The following is a 15,167-nucleotide window of genomic DNA, read 5'->3' as shown; positions in this document are numbered from 1 at the left end:
GCTGTGTGTGGGACTTTCTCTATTAGTCCATCTATACTGACCTCCATCAGGTTGCAAATTAAAAATAATTTTTATCTGCATCTAGCTCTGAAAAAATATTTGGCCTTCTAGCAGTGTGTGGGACTTTCTCTATTAGTCCATCTATACTGACCTCCATCAGGTTGCAAATTGAATATAATTTTTTTCTGCATCTAACCCAGCCAATAGTTTTGGCCAAATACCACAGTTTGGCCACTCAGCTCTGCTCGGTTCCCATCCATTGTTTTTTTTGTGCAAACAACTCCAGAGATGTTAATTAGTTAACCACCAAAATGAGTGGAAAAAGGCCTGCTGCTGGTGGAAAGGGGAATAGGCGTGTTGGGAAGGGGAAAAAAGGTTGTGTCCGTGGGGTAGGTGTTAAAGCAACAGTAACATCTGCAGAAGAAAGACCATCTTCCAGCCAAACAAAAATGTCTACTTCTTTTAGCGGACAATGTGATAAGATCCCTTTCTTACGGCCACGCCAATCGCTACAAATTCCAGATGAGGCACAAAAACAGCAGGTGCTTCAACGGATATCAAGTGCTCCTTTAAGTGAGCTCTCCTCCACATCAACTTCAACATCACAAATACTCCAGTCCTCAAAGGTGTCACCCCAATCGCACTTGCTTCCTCACAGCTCCCAAATCTCCAGCTGCCCGTCTGAGTATGAGGTAGAACAGATGGTTGAGTCTGCAGAGCTGTTTACTCATACTATAGCCTGGGAATCAGAGGTCGACTCCAGCGCTTCTGTGAATCCAGACGAGGAAATGATCTGCACTGATGCCCAGAATCTTTATGAGTCGGATCCAGGACCAGACGCAGAAGGTTCTGACCATAATGTAGACCCTCATTCCCAAACTGTAACTCCTGTTGGTGGAGACAATGAGGAAGACGATGATAAGACTCAAATACCTGATTGGAGCGACAACTTTAGTTTTTTGTCAGGGCAGGAACAGGTTGGCTCTGAGGACGACGGGTGTGATAACGCACAGGGTGATGATGATGAGGTTGGAGATCCCACTTACTGTCAACCCACAGTCAGCCAAGAGATGAGGTCAGCAGAGGAGGTGGAGGAAGATGCTAGTGACGACGAGGTCAGGTTGCGCCTTCCTGGACAGAGACGTAGTACTGGAAGCACGTCAACAACTGCATCCTCAAACACAACTCTGCCTCTCACCACAAGTCGTGGTGGCTCTTCAGGTCACATGGGTGCTAAGCCTTGCATAGCCTGGGCATTTTTTCAGATCCATAAAGATGACCCAACTCTTGTTATCTGTAACATTTGTCAGCAAAAGCTAAGTAGAGGCCAAAAAATACATAGTTTGAGTACTTCATGCATGAACCGGCACATGGACATGAAGCATAAGTTGCAGTGGGAAGCTCAGTGTGCTACAATGCGGCCTAGCCGGCCGGGCCAACCACCGTCTGCCATATCTTGTGCATCCGCGGCCTCTTCATCCTCTGTGACTGGGGGGACAGCAGTCACACCTGTTTTGGGGCGCAGACCTGCCACCTCTTTACCCGCAACAGCCAGTGTGATTGGCAGGTCATCATTTTCTTTGGAGGTGGTAATACCAGCTGGTGTTGAGCGCTGTCCGACATCGATAGCACCACCTTTGGATCAAGGCAACCTAACATGTCCGCCTGCATCTTCCTCACAGACCGGCAGTTTGCCGGGGACACCCTTATCCACCCCGTCTAAGCACAATAGCCAGCCCTCAGTCCCTCAGATGTGGACAAGTAAAAGACCATTTCCTCCTAGCCATGAGAAAGCTAAGAGGTTGAATTTCACCATCTGCAAGTTCTTGTCTACAGAAATGCTGCCTTTCCGCCTGGTGGACACAGAGGATTTTCGAGACCTTATGTCCGTCGCAGTGCCCCAGTACCAGATGCCCAGTCGGCACTACTTCTCAAAGAAAGGTGTGCCTGCGCTCCACCAGCATGTCGCACACAACATCACCGCTTCTTTGAGAAACTCTGTGTGTGACAGGGTGCTTTTCACCACAGACACTTGGAGGAGTAGGCATGGACAGGGGCGTTACATGTCGCTGACTGGGTACTGGGTAACTATGGTGACAGCAGGACAAGGGGCTGCTGTCCAAGTCTTGCCGTCCCCACGAGTTGTGCATCAATCCTCTTTATGTCAAAGTTCCTCCACTGCTTCTGCCTCCTCAACCTCCTCTCGGTCTTCCACCTGCACCCAAAGCCTGTCTGGTCATGCCACAAGCTTTCTAACTGCGCAGAAGGGATCCTGCACACCTCCTTACTATGCTGGCAGTAGGGCTCAACGTCATCAGGCGGTTTTTACATTGAAATGTCTGGGAAATGTGAGTCACACAGCTGAGGAGTTGTGGTCAGCTCTGGAGAACCAATTTCATGAATGGTTGTCTCCACTGGACCTGAAACCAGGGAAGGCCGTGTGCGACAATGCTGCAAACCTGGGTGCGGCCCTTCGCCGGGGCAATGTCACACACGTGCCTTGTATGGCTCACGTGTTGAACCTGGTTGTCCAGCAATTTTTAGCCCACTATCCCAGACTAGATGGCCTTCTGCAGAGGGCACGGTCGCTGTGTGCTGACTTTCGCCGTTCGCATCCCGCAGCTCAGCGACTTACATCTCTACAGAAGTCGTTGGGCCTGCCACTTCACCGGCTAAAATGCGATGTGCCTACCCGGTGGAATTCAACTCTGCACATGTTGCAGGGACTGTGGCAGCACCGACAAGCCCTGGTGCAATACGTTCTGACGTATAGCCTGGGCCAACGAGATCCAGAGGTGGGGCAAATCGCGCTGGAGGAGTGGTCTCAGATCAGGGACCTATGCACCCTTCTGCACAGTTTTGAAATGGCGACGAAGATGTTTAGTGCTGACGATGCCATTATCAGCATGACTATTCCGGTGATTTACATGCTGGAGCACATGTTAAACAGAATTCGGAGTCAGGTGGTGGCACAAGAGGAGGTGGAGGAAGTAGAGGAGGAGGAGTTGTATGCGGAAGGGCTAACATCTGCAAGGTCCAGACGGTCGGCAGCACCAAGGCGGCAGGCATGTGAGGGTGGGGGAGATGGTTTTACCAGGGCGCATGGTAGCAGCCAAACTAGTGAGGAAGGTGCAGGAGCCCAGGAAGAAGTGGAGGACGAACTGATGGAAGACTCATCAGATGAGGGAGACCTTGATCACATTTCTGTTGTGCGAGGTTGGGGGGAGAGGACAGAGGAAGGAAGCATGATTGTTACCTCGCCACCAACACAACAGGGACTTGGTGCTCCTGTATGCGCAACACACATGAGTGCCTTCTTGCTGCACTACCTGCAACATGACCCTCGAATTGTGAGAATTAGAAATAATCCTGACTACTGGGTTGCCACACTGTTAGATCCCCGGTACAAAAGTAAATTTCCAGAAATTATTCCTGCCATAGAAAGGGATGCACGCATGCAGGAGTATCAGCAGAGACTGTTGCAGAATCTTACATGTGCTTTTCCACAAAATACCAGTGGTGCACATAGTGAATCTCACAGTTCCAACTTGCCAACCGTGGGACCATCAAGTGTTCAGCACTCAAACCGTAACAGAATCACAGTATCTGCTGGTAACATCAATTTTGCGGAATCATTTCACCACTTTTTTAGCCCATCCTTTGCAAGGCCACAGGAGACAAGAAGTCTGACACATAGTCAACGCCTAGAGACGATGGTACAGGAGTATCTCCAAGTAAACATTGAAGCCACGACTGTGTCACTGGACCCTTGCTCTTTTTGGGCTTCCAATCTGGATAAATGGCCGGAGCTAGCCACTTACGCCTTGGAGATCTTGTCATGCCCCGCAGCCAGCGTTCTGTCTGAACGTGTGTTCAGCGCTGCTGGTGGTGTGCTGACAGATAAGCGCACGCGGCTCTCCACTGATAATGTAGACAGACTCACGTTCATAAAGATGAACAAATCATGGATCCGAAACGACTTTTCTACCCCTGTGTCATCCTGGGGAGAGTAAAAGCTTGATGATTGGTTAAAATCACCCTACCAACCGTTTTAAGCTTTCAAATTACTAATCATGTTTATCTGTATCTTGGCTGGAAAATAATTTGGGCTTTGTAGCAGTGTGCAGCACTGATTCTATTAGGCCATCTATAATAAGCTCCACCAGATTTAAAATTACTAATCATGTTTATCTGTATCTTGACTGGAAAATAATTTGGGCTTTGTAGCAGTGTGCAGCACTGATCGTATTAGGCCATCTATACTAAAGCTTCACCAGATTTAAAATTAATAATAATTTTTAGCTGCATCTAGCCCAGAAAATAATTTTGGGGCTCCGAGATGCGCAAGACACATAAGTGCCTTCTTGCTGCACTACCTGCAGCATGACCCTCATATTGTCAGAATTCGAAGTAATCATGACTACTGGGTTGCCACACTCTTAGATCCCCCAAACTTTTCGATCAACCTTTTCATTTTAATAAAGACCAAAAATATGGTCATTTTTGAAATTATAAGCATTAGCAGGTTGTTAGAAACTGAAATCAAACAGTTTTCAACTCAAAACTTTATTCTAGGTGATGTTACATTTTCACATAGGACCCCTTGTTCGAAAGGAGCTTCTGAACTCTCTCGTCCATTGAATTTGTCATGTTTTGGATGGTTTCTGCTTCAATTGTTTTGCATGAGGACAGAATACCCTTCCAGAGCTGTTGCTTAGATGTGAACTGCCTCTCGCCATCATAGACACTCCTTTTAATGATGCTCCAAAGGTTCTGAATGGGGTAGAGGTCAGGGGAGCATGGGGGTCACACCTTAAGTTTGTCCCCTTTTATGCCCATATCAGCCAGAGATGCAGATGTTTTATGTGCAGCATGAGATGGTGCATTATCATGCAGAAAAATGATCTTGCTGTGAAATACACGGTTCTTCTTCTTGAACCATGGCAGGAAGTGCTGTTTGAGAAAATCCACATACATTATGGAGTTCATCTTTAGTGCCTTCAGGGATCCTAAAGGGGCCGACAATCTCTCTCCCCATGATTCCAGCCCAAAACATTACTCCACCTCCTCCTTGTTGGCGCTGTAGCCGTGTTTGCGTGGGGTGTCCATCAACCAGCCATCCTCCACTCCATCCATCTGGACCATCGAGCGCTGCACGGCACTCATCCGTGAACAAAACAGTTTTGAAATCAGTCTTCATGTAATGTTTGGTGTAACATACCTGGCGGCGTCCTTGCATGGTGGTCCATCTCCCACTGTGCAAGAGAGCGCACTTGATCTCCTGTCCAGAGTGTCTCTCTGGCTTCCCTCCATGCTGTCTGTTTGTGTCTGTCTCTGCTGCTTAAGGGCGGCGCCCGATCACTTCCTGCTTTTTGTACCTGCTGTGGGTCACACCCCTTGTGCGTCCTCAGCCTATTGCTGTCTGACACTTGGTATATAGCTCAGCAGCTCCCTTCTATCCCTGCCTGAGCATAGTGTTTCCTTCAGTGTGTGCTTGCATTCTGAAGGTGCCAGGTCCCGTCTTTGTTTCCTTGTCTGCCTTTCCTGGAGGCTGTATTTCCAGGCCTGTCTGAACTTAGTCCTGTATGTCTCCTGCTTTGCGGTATCAGCTCCCGTGTCTGAACTGTGTCCTGTATGTCTCCTGCTTTGCGGTATCAGCTCCCGTGTCTGAACTGAGTCCTGTATGTCTCCTGCTTTGCGGTATTAGTTCCCGTGTCTGAACTGAGTCCTTTCTGTGTATCTTGTCTGTCCTGTCTGAACACGCTCCTAGCCTGTTCCTCCCGCCTTCTAGGGGCCGATTACCTAGACCCGCTCCTGTATCTTGTCTGTCCTGTCTGAACACGCTCCTTGCCTGTTCGTCCCGCCTCTCTGGGGGCAGTATTCCCAGACCCGCTCCTGTATCCCGCTGCAGTGTCGGTCTCCTCCGTACACTCAGTTCCAGTCTGAACTCTCTCCTATCCTTTACCTGTTTTGCCTCTATGTCCGTTCCCTTCCTTTTTCTCAGAGTCTGAACTCGTACCTAACTCCTGCCTGTTGTCTCTGTACTCCCGTTTGTGAGTTTGTGGTCCACTCGCTACTTCATTGCAAGTACCCTGTGGGTGTCTGGCTCTGTCTTTCCCTTCCTGTCTGTTCCGTGTGAACAGAGTCCTGTCCTGCCCTGCTTCTGCCCGCTGCTCTGGCAGTCCTGTCCTGCCCTGCTTCTGCCCGCTGCTCCGGCAGTCCTGTCCTGCCCTGCTTCTGCCCGCTGCTCCGGCAGTCCTGTCCTTCCCTGCTCAGCCTTGTCTGCACTCTAGCTGTGCTTGCCTGTAACCCTCTGCCTGTATTGTTCCTGAGTCCCGGTGTGTACTGGGTCCTATCCCGCCTGTGTTCCTACCTGCTAGTGCCTCCCTGTCTGCACTCTAGCTGTGCTTGCCTTTACCCCCCTGCCTGCATACCCGCCTGCCTGCATACCAGTCGTGCCTGCCTATACCCACCAGTCTGTGTGCCAGCCTACCAGCCTGTTCCTGTATTCCCCTGTGTGGGTCAACAGCCGTGTCCGGGGTCTGTCCTGGAGTAGCACCTGGTCCCTCTGCTCGGTTCCTCCTTGGTGCACTGGCGTCGTATGCCGTCGTGCGACCCTGGTCGGATCGGGTGAATACCTAGTTACGCCCCTCCAGGCATTCACTCTCCGGCACGGTCCAGTGGAATCACTACAATCACACGCACACGCCGCTTAGCCCGGGCGTGTGCATAACAGCATGCTCAGGCCATGGTTCCCGTTGAGCCCCACGGCCTTCGCCCTCTGAGAAGTTTTCCAGCGAATATATGCATTAAAATAAATAAATAAATTTTTTTTCCCTTAGCTGAGTTCCAGGCGAATTACGCACCGTCCAGATGGATCTATCAGCTCTCGTTCCTGCGGATCCGCCACGTTACTATGGGGATCCAAGACAGTGTCGTGCATTTGTGGAGCAATGCATGCTACACTTTAAGGCCTACCCTCTTTATTTTCCTTCCGATTGGGCTAAAGTGGCCTTTATGATGTCTTACCTGGCGGGTGATGCCTTGGAATGGATCAACCCCCTATATGAAACACAGGATCCGATCCTCCGGGACCTAATGGCCTTCCTGGTGGCCTTTCTAATGGTCTTCGATGATCCTAACCCGGAGGCTCCTGCTGAAGCTTCACTTCCCAATATCCCGGAGCAGCCCCAATGGGTAATGTGTGTGGGTAGCGCAATAGTCCTCCAGCCCAATGAGACTACTGCCCACCCAGAATCCTCTCAGGGTGACTACGCTTTCCGGAATACTTCTCTCAACCTCAAGAGGCAGTCCAGACGTGCTAGACTTAGAGGCAAGCCGTCACGCCAGGGCCTGTCCTCCCTGAGACCTCCTGACCCCAACCTTGAAGTCCCTACTGAAGCTTCATCTCCCTGTATCCCGGAGAAACCCCAATGGGTAGTGTGCGTGGGTAGTGCACCAGTTCTCCTGCCCGAAGAGACTTCTGCCCATCCAGACTCCACACAGGAGAACTTCCTGCACCCGGCATCAGATGCTTCTCTCTCTTTAACCGGTGTGCATGTCCAAGGATGCTCCAAAGCTGTGGTTACCTCTGAGTCTGTGCACCTCTACTACCTGGCGGAGGATCCCCTGTTGCCTCCTGAATCCTCCGGGATACCACTCGATGACAAATGGAGAGAGACTTCTCTACACCCGGTACTCAATACTTTGTCCGCTTCGTCCTGTGAGCCTGACAATGGGTACCCCAAAGTGGTAGTTACCTCCGAGTCTCTACACCCCTCCGACCAGGCGGAGGATCTCCAGTTGTCTCCTGAACCCTTCGGGGTGCTACCTGGTAGCGAAAGGACAGAGACTCTCCTATACTCTGTACCTGATACCTCGCTCGCTTCGTCCAGTGAGTCCAACCTAGTGTACTCCGAAGCAGAGGTTACTCCTGAGTCTCTACACCCCTCCGACCAGGCGGAGGACCTCCAGTTGTGTTCAGAATCCTTCGGGGTGCCACCTGGTGGTGAATGGACAGAGACTTTCCTATACTCTGTACCTGATACCTCGCTCGCTTCGTCCAGTGAGTCCAACCTAGTGTACTCCGAAGCAGAGGTTACTCCTGAGTCTCTACACCCCTCCGACCAGGCGGAGGACCTAAAGTTGTGTTCAGAATCCTTCGGGGTGCCACCTGGTGGTGAATGGACAGAGACTTTCCTATATCCTGTACCTGATACCTCGCTCGCTTCGTCCAGTGAGTCCAACCTAGTGTACTCCGAAGCAGAGGTTACTCCCGAGTCTCTACACCCCTCCGACCAGGCGGAGGACCTCCAGTTGTGTTCAGAACCCTTCGGGGTGCCACCTGGTGGTGAATGGACAGAGACTTTCCTATACTCGGTACCGGATACCTCGCCTGCTTCCTCCAGTGAGTCCGACCTAGTGTACTCTGAAGCAGTTGTTTTCTCTGAGCCTCTGCACTCTTCTGACCCGGCGGAGGACCTCCAGTTGTTTCCTGAATCCTCCGGGGTACCACCAGATAACAAAGAGACAGTGACTTTTCCTCATTATGTACCTGATAACCCGTCTATTTTTTCCTGTGAGCTTGACAAGATGTACCTCGAAGCAGAGATTACCCTCAAGTCTCTGTCCCCCTCCAACCCAGTGAACGACTGGTCCTCGAATTCCCTGCGGAAGATTCTGGCAGGCCTGAAGAAGAGGGGGCGTAAGGGGGGAGGTACTGTAACATACCTGGCGGCGTCCTTGCATGGTGGTCCATCTCCCACTGTGCAAGAGAGCGCACTTGATCTCCTGTCCAGAGTGTCTCTCTGGCTTCCCTCCATGCTGTCTGTTTGTGTCTGTCTCTGCTGCTTAAGGGCGGCGCCCGATCACTTCCTGCTTTTTGTACCTGCTGTGGGTCACACCCCTTGTGCGTCCTCAGCCTATTGCTGTCTGACACTTGGTATATAGCTCAGCAGCTCCCTTCTATCCCTGCCTGAGCATAGTGTTTCCTTCAGTGTGTGCTTGCATTCTGAAGGTGCCAGGTCCCGTCTTTGTTTCCTTGTCTGCCTTTCCTGGAGGCTGTATTTCCAGGCCTGTCTGAACTTAGTCCTGTATGTCTCCTGCTTTGCGGTATCAGCTCCCGTGTCTGAACTGTGTCCTGTATGTCTCCTGCTTTGCGGTATCAGCTCCCGTGTCTGAACTGAGTCCTGTATGTCTCCTGCTTTGCGGTATTAGTTCCCGTGTCTGAACTGAGTCCTTTCTGTGTATCTTGTCTGTCCTGTCTGAACACGCTCCTAGCCTGTTCCTCCCGCCTTCTAGGGGCCGATTACCTAGACCCGCTCCTGTATCTTGTCTGTCCTGTCTGAACACGCTCCTTGCCTGTTCGTCCCGCCTCTCTGGGGGCAGTATTCCCAGACCCGCTCCTGTATCCCGCTGCAGTGTCGGTCTCCTCCGTACACTCAGTTCCAGTCTGAACTCTCTCCTATCCTTTACCTGTTTTGCCTCTATGTCCGTTCCCTTCCTTTTTCTGCAGAGTCTGAACTCGTACCTAACTCCTGCCTGTTGTCTCTGTACTCCCGTTTGTGAGTTTGTGGTCCACTCGCTACTTCACTGCAAGTACCCTGTGGGTGTCTGGCTCTGTCTTTCCCTTCCTGTCTGTTCCATGTGAACAGAGTCCTGTCCTGCCCTGCTTCTGCCCGCTGCTCTGGCAGTCCTGTCCTGCCCTGCTTCTGCCCGCTGCTCCGGCAGTCCTGTCCTGCCCTGCTTCTGCCCGCTGCTCCGGCAGTCCTGTCCTGCCCTGCTCAGCCTTGTCTGCACTCTAGCTGTGCTTGCCTGTAACCCTCTGCCTGTATTGTTCCTGAGTCCCGGTGTGTACTGGGTCCTATCCCGCCTGTGTTCCTACCTGCTAGTGCCTCCCTGTCTGCACTCTAGCTGTGCTTGCCTTTACCCCCCTGCCTGCATACCCGCCTGCCTGCATACCAGTCGTGCCTGCCTATACCCACCAGTCTGTGTGCCAGCCTACCAGCCTGTTCCTGTATTCCCCTGTGTGGGTCAACAGCCGTGTCCGGGGTCTGTCCTGGAGTAGCACCTGGTCCCTCTGCTCGGTTCCTCCTTGGTGCACTGACGTCGTATGCCGTCGTGCGACCCTGGTCGGATCGGGTGAATACTTAGTCACGCCCCTCCAGGCATTCACTCTCCGGCACGGTCCAGTGGAATCACTACAATCACACGCACACGCCGCTTAGCCCGGGCGTGTGCATAACATTTGGCCCACTGGAGCCGTTTCTGCTTGTGTGAAGTGGATAGAGGAGGTCGACAGGATGGCGTATGCACAGCTGCAAACCTCTGAAGGACCCTGCATCTTGTTGTTCGGGGGACGTTGGAGGCACAAGCAGCTTCAAAAACTTGTCTGCTGCTATGACAAGGCTTTTTTGCCGCTGCTCTTTCAACCTGACGTAATTGCCTGTAGGAAAGAGTCCTCAATTTGCCCTTATCAGCACGCACACGTGTGTACTGTGAATCAGCTACATACTTCTTGATTGCCAAGACACTTCATCCTGATCATCGCACAATGTTGATTGTAGTCATGCCTTGACCTAAACACTCCACAATTTGTTGCTTCTCAGCAGCCGACACATCCTTTTTCTTTCCCATTTTGGCAGAAAATGTAGGCTGCTTAATAATGTGAGACAGCCTTCTTAAGTAGTCTTGCCTTTCATTGGACACACCTGCCAAACTAATTAGCACAGGTGTCTGCAATTGCTTACAGTGTTATAAAGAGCCCTGACACACATCACCATCAATGAGTTTAACTGACAAACAAACAAATTCTTCCCTTATCACTCCTAAACACTTTTTGCATAATAATTTGGAACACAGTGTACATGTGCTTTTCCACAAAACACCAGTGGTTCACGTAGTGAATCTTACAGTTCTAACTTGCCAACCGTGGTCTGTATGGAGTTGTTCAATAAAGGGCCCAAAATTAAGATAACATAGATGGGAGAGGTCTCTATGAATAGGAATTCCTAAGTATTTGATACCCTGTGAGGGCCAGGCAAAGGGAAAGTTGGACTGGATGGAATCCTATATGGATTTGGGGAGGGAGACATCGAGGGCCTCAGACTTCGCTGCATTGATTTTAAAATTTGACCATGTAACAAAGTGATCTATTTCAGCCATAACAGCATGGATGGATATATGTGATTGAGTGATATATACTAGAACATCATCAGCAAATAGAGAGCACTTGTACTCGGTGCCTCCCACCTCAATCCACCTAATATTGGGGTTATGGCGAATTGATGAGAGCAGGTGCTCCGTCACTAGGATGTATAAGAGAGGGGACAGAGAACATCCCAGCCTTGTCCCATTGGTGATTGTGAAAGGTGATGAAAATGTTCTGACGCGCCCCCTGGGCCTTGGGACACCCGGAGCCGGACCCTTTTTGGTGGATGCTGGTGGTTGTAGTCTCCGTGGCGGCAACCCGGTTCCGTGGCTCAGGGCGCTCAAACCAGTGGCGGAACTATTTATGTGGTTTTGATGTTTAAATGTCCGACTACGCCACCCGTGGATTGCGGTCAGAGTGAACCGCTGCTCCAGGGCAGACCGCTGAGGCTGGTGTTGTGGGTGCAGCAGAGCGTAGCATAACTCCCCATGGGAGGAGTATAGCCTCAGGGCAGTGTATGCGGAGGATGGGGGTGATGGTGCAGGGCAGCAGCAGTAATGACACGGAGTCAGTGATGCAGTCCAGGGCCTTTACTCACAGTTCTTATTATCCAGACCACGTCTGCAGTTAACGGCTGCCCATGTCGTACTGTGCTCACCAGGTGAGGGGCTTAGACAACTCCCTGATAACTTTGGAGTGCTTCACAGGACCCCCTTTGTGTGTCCTTTGTCTGGCCTTTCTTACCAACCCTTCTGTCCGGCTGCCTCGGGCCTCTTCTTGGTAAACTTGGCGCCAGTTTCCCTGACCCTATGTGGTGCCTTCCTAGCGGGTGTAGCGAGGGGCTGCGCCACATAAAATGTCACAGCCTCCTGTTTCTAGCTGAGGGTCGTTTCCTGCCTCCACTAGTTTCGGGGACCGGTCTCCCCCTTTGGCCTGACCCCTCCACGCAGGTGGATTCGGGCGTGCGGTGGCGACTCGCCCGTCCGCACCCCTGAGATCCCTTCGTTCCTCGTTCCTGGAGCCTTCTCCACTCCTCTTCCTTCCTTCTCCCTCTTCCAGGCCTGGGCCTCTGTTACTAGGCCCGCCTCCGGAGCAGAGCTCATGCAGAGCCCCTGCTCCCTGCCACTTCTGCTCAGACTTCTCTGCACTGAACTAAGATGGTGCCCACCTTTTATACTCCCTTCTCAATGCACCCAGGAATTGCTTCCTCCCTGCTCCTGCACTACAGGGTTCCCCTTCCTCAGTGTTCCCTCCCCCCACTCCAGCCAGGGACTGTCGTGCCCATCTCAGGGGCATATTGGTCGCTCTGCCCCACGGCAATGTGGTGTAATGCATGCAGGTGTCGGGTCCTGATCCACACTACATCCTTACCTGAGAGTGAGATATCACACCTCTGGGTGAGGTGCAATACCTCTGTAGCAACCGAGCCCTCAGGGTGCTACAGTTCCATTTATCTTCAGCCTAGGTGACGTATTGCGATACAGGGCCGTGATTTTGGCTATAAAAGGGTCCCCTAGACCCCTACCCCAAGCTTTTTAAGAGAATCATATATGGCGTGCCAGGAGACTCTATGGAATGCTTTCTCAGCATCCAACGAGAGTATCTAATTACAAATTTTTAACTGCATCTAGCCCAGGAAATACTTTGTGCCTAGTAGCAGGGTCTGCTAGTCAGCGGATTATCCCGGCTGTTAAGCAAGCTACACCACCTGTAGTTTGGACACTTCATTTTTTCAAAGGAAATGCTTCGGGACCACGGGATACTCAGTGAAGAGCATCAGGAGGCACCCAAAGGCATAGGGGCTGGGACTGGCAGTAGGATGCCTTGCGGTGGACAGCCGAGCTCGATCCTTATAAAAGCTTTTTAACTGCAGCAGCTTTAGTGGACGCTACTGGAGCTGGAATTACGCGGCTGCTGGCATGAGACTTGCCCTCCAATAGATCCTTGTAAATGGATTTAAAGTGTATTTATTCAAATTAGAGAGACAATTTAAATTAAAAAGCTTAGAGCTGCCTCCACCACAGGGGGGCTCGCTCGACCCACCAGCGGACAGGCACCAGTATTGGGAGAGGGGGGCTGGCCGTCAGGGTTCACCGCGGCTCTGGCACAAACCCGGCGACATGGAGGTGGCACGGGCAGGAGCGGACTGAACGTGTCGGCTTCTCACTTTTTGGATTTTAGAAGGGCATGACATGCCTATATCTGTGTCTCCCCCTCCTTTTACTCCTCCACCTCTTTTCTTTTCGCATGACTATATGTACTTGTCACTTTTCCATGTGTTAGTTGTGTCTTCTGAGCAGTTTGTCAGCTTTTGGACACCTTTGAAGGTGTTTTCTATGTGTTTCTATGTGTTTTTGTTTGCCTGCCATTGGTTTTAACGGTGTTCGAAGGTGTTCGACGAACAGTTCGACGAACAGTTCGGCGAACACACGGGTGTTCGACGAACCGAACCGAACTCGAACACTACGGGGGTGGCTCAACACTACTGATCACCAGGACGGCAGAGGACGATGATCCTATATGTACTGTGTTGTGTTCAAGTTTCATCACGTTCCAGTGGTTTCTTATCACCTGCAACGCTTCAATGAAAGCTGGTGAACAGGTAATACCTGGCATATGTGTCCTGTATATAAAGGACGGAGTACTGGTTATGGTGCTATATAAAGCAGGAAAGTGTCAAGTTAACCCTTGCTTTACTGACCAAAGACGTCACATCTGTTCCAAAAGTGACACGAGACCAGTGCGGACACACGGAAGATTCCAAAGACGATCCAACGTAAGTCCAGGTGACACTGCACAGATATTAAAGCTACATTTCATCCATGGACTTTGTTTTCTTATCAACTGACACACATGATGTTTCTAATAAAGAGTACAGTTTATGGACTGAGCAATAATGAACACAATTATGGACTGTACAATATCTACATGCTGTAATTTATTTCAAAGGAGTTTTCATCTAAAGACTGTGTTATAAAAGAACCAAGAAGAAGACGAGACGACGACCCGATGACATCAGATGATGACGATTGAACCCGCGATTGCTTCAATTTAGATATAGGGAAGTATAATTATACATATTAAATGAATATTAGTCACGGCTTACCATAACATGAATTCACATCATTATATAACAACAATCCGATATTGATACTATTATTACTATTATTATTATTATGGAAATTTAATGATATTTCCAAGGAAGAAGGAAAGAAAAAATGATTGATGAATGTATCTTCTTTTGAGATTTTTCAGTTAAAGTCCTTTTATTCTCAAAAAAGGGGGAAATGTTAAATGGTTAATTATGGAAATTCATTTGGAATGTTAATCGATAATCATTTTTCTGAGTTCTATGCCTCAGCCATCGTGTCTAGTTGACATGCGCTATTTGTGTGTGTATTTTTGGTTCACTACCATATGTAGAACAGGTGTCCATACGATTGGCTATAAAAGCCCATGGTACAGAAAGGGGGGGCTCTCTTGCTCTGCCCACCCCACAAGACACAGAGTCTTCATGCTGGGAAGCAGATGACATGTAGGCCTGGACACATGCTGGACAAAGACATGATTTACCAGCCAGGATCCAAGGAAAGATGGGTGAATCTCAACAATTAAGCTAATTATAGACAAATGGACAATTACTTTCTAACTAATTATTGTATGTACCTGCTGCAATCTGATTCTTTTAAATGGACAATCCAAGAATAAATAGATACATTTTTTTATAAGAATATCATGATATTGATACTTTGAGAAGTCCTCAGTAGAAAAAAAATAATACAGGAAGAGTATTATTTTACAGTCTCCCATCCAAGTACTAACCAGGCCTGACCATGCTTAGCTTCAGAGATTAGATGAGATTGGGGTGTTCAGGGTGGTGTGGCTGTAGGCAGAGACAAGGCTCTCACTTGCTGCTTTTATACTTTGACATGTGGCTGCCGGCTGCCCTTTCCAGTGCTCAGCAAGACCAGGTCCTTTTGTGCTTTCCCTTCTCTTCAATTATTTTGCTGGCTTCCTT

The sequence above is a fragment of the Phyllobates terribilis genome, unplaced genomic scaffold (genome assembly GCF_046119375.1).
Source record: "Phyllobates terribilis strain yellow unplaced genomic scaffold, ASM4611937v1 Scaffold_4__5_contigs__length_816908805, whole genome shotgun sequence".
In the NCBI taxonomy this organism is placed as follows: Eukaryota; Metazoa; Chordata; class Amphibia; order Anura; family Dendrobatidae; genus Phyllobates; species Phyllobates terribilis.
Note: the sequence above shows the minus strand (reverse complement) of the source record.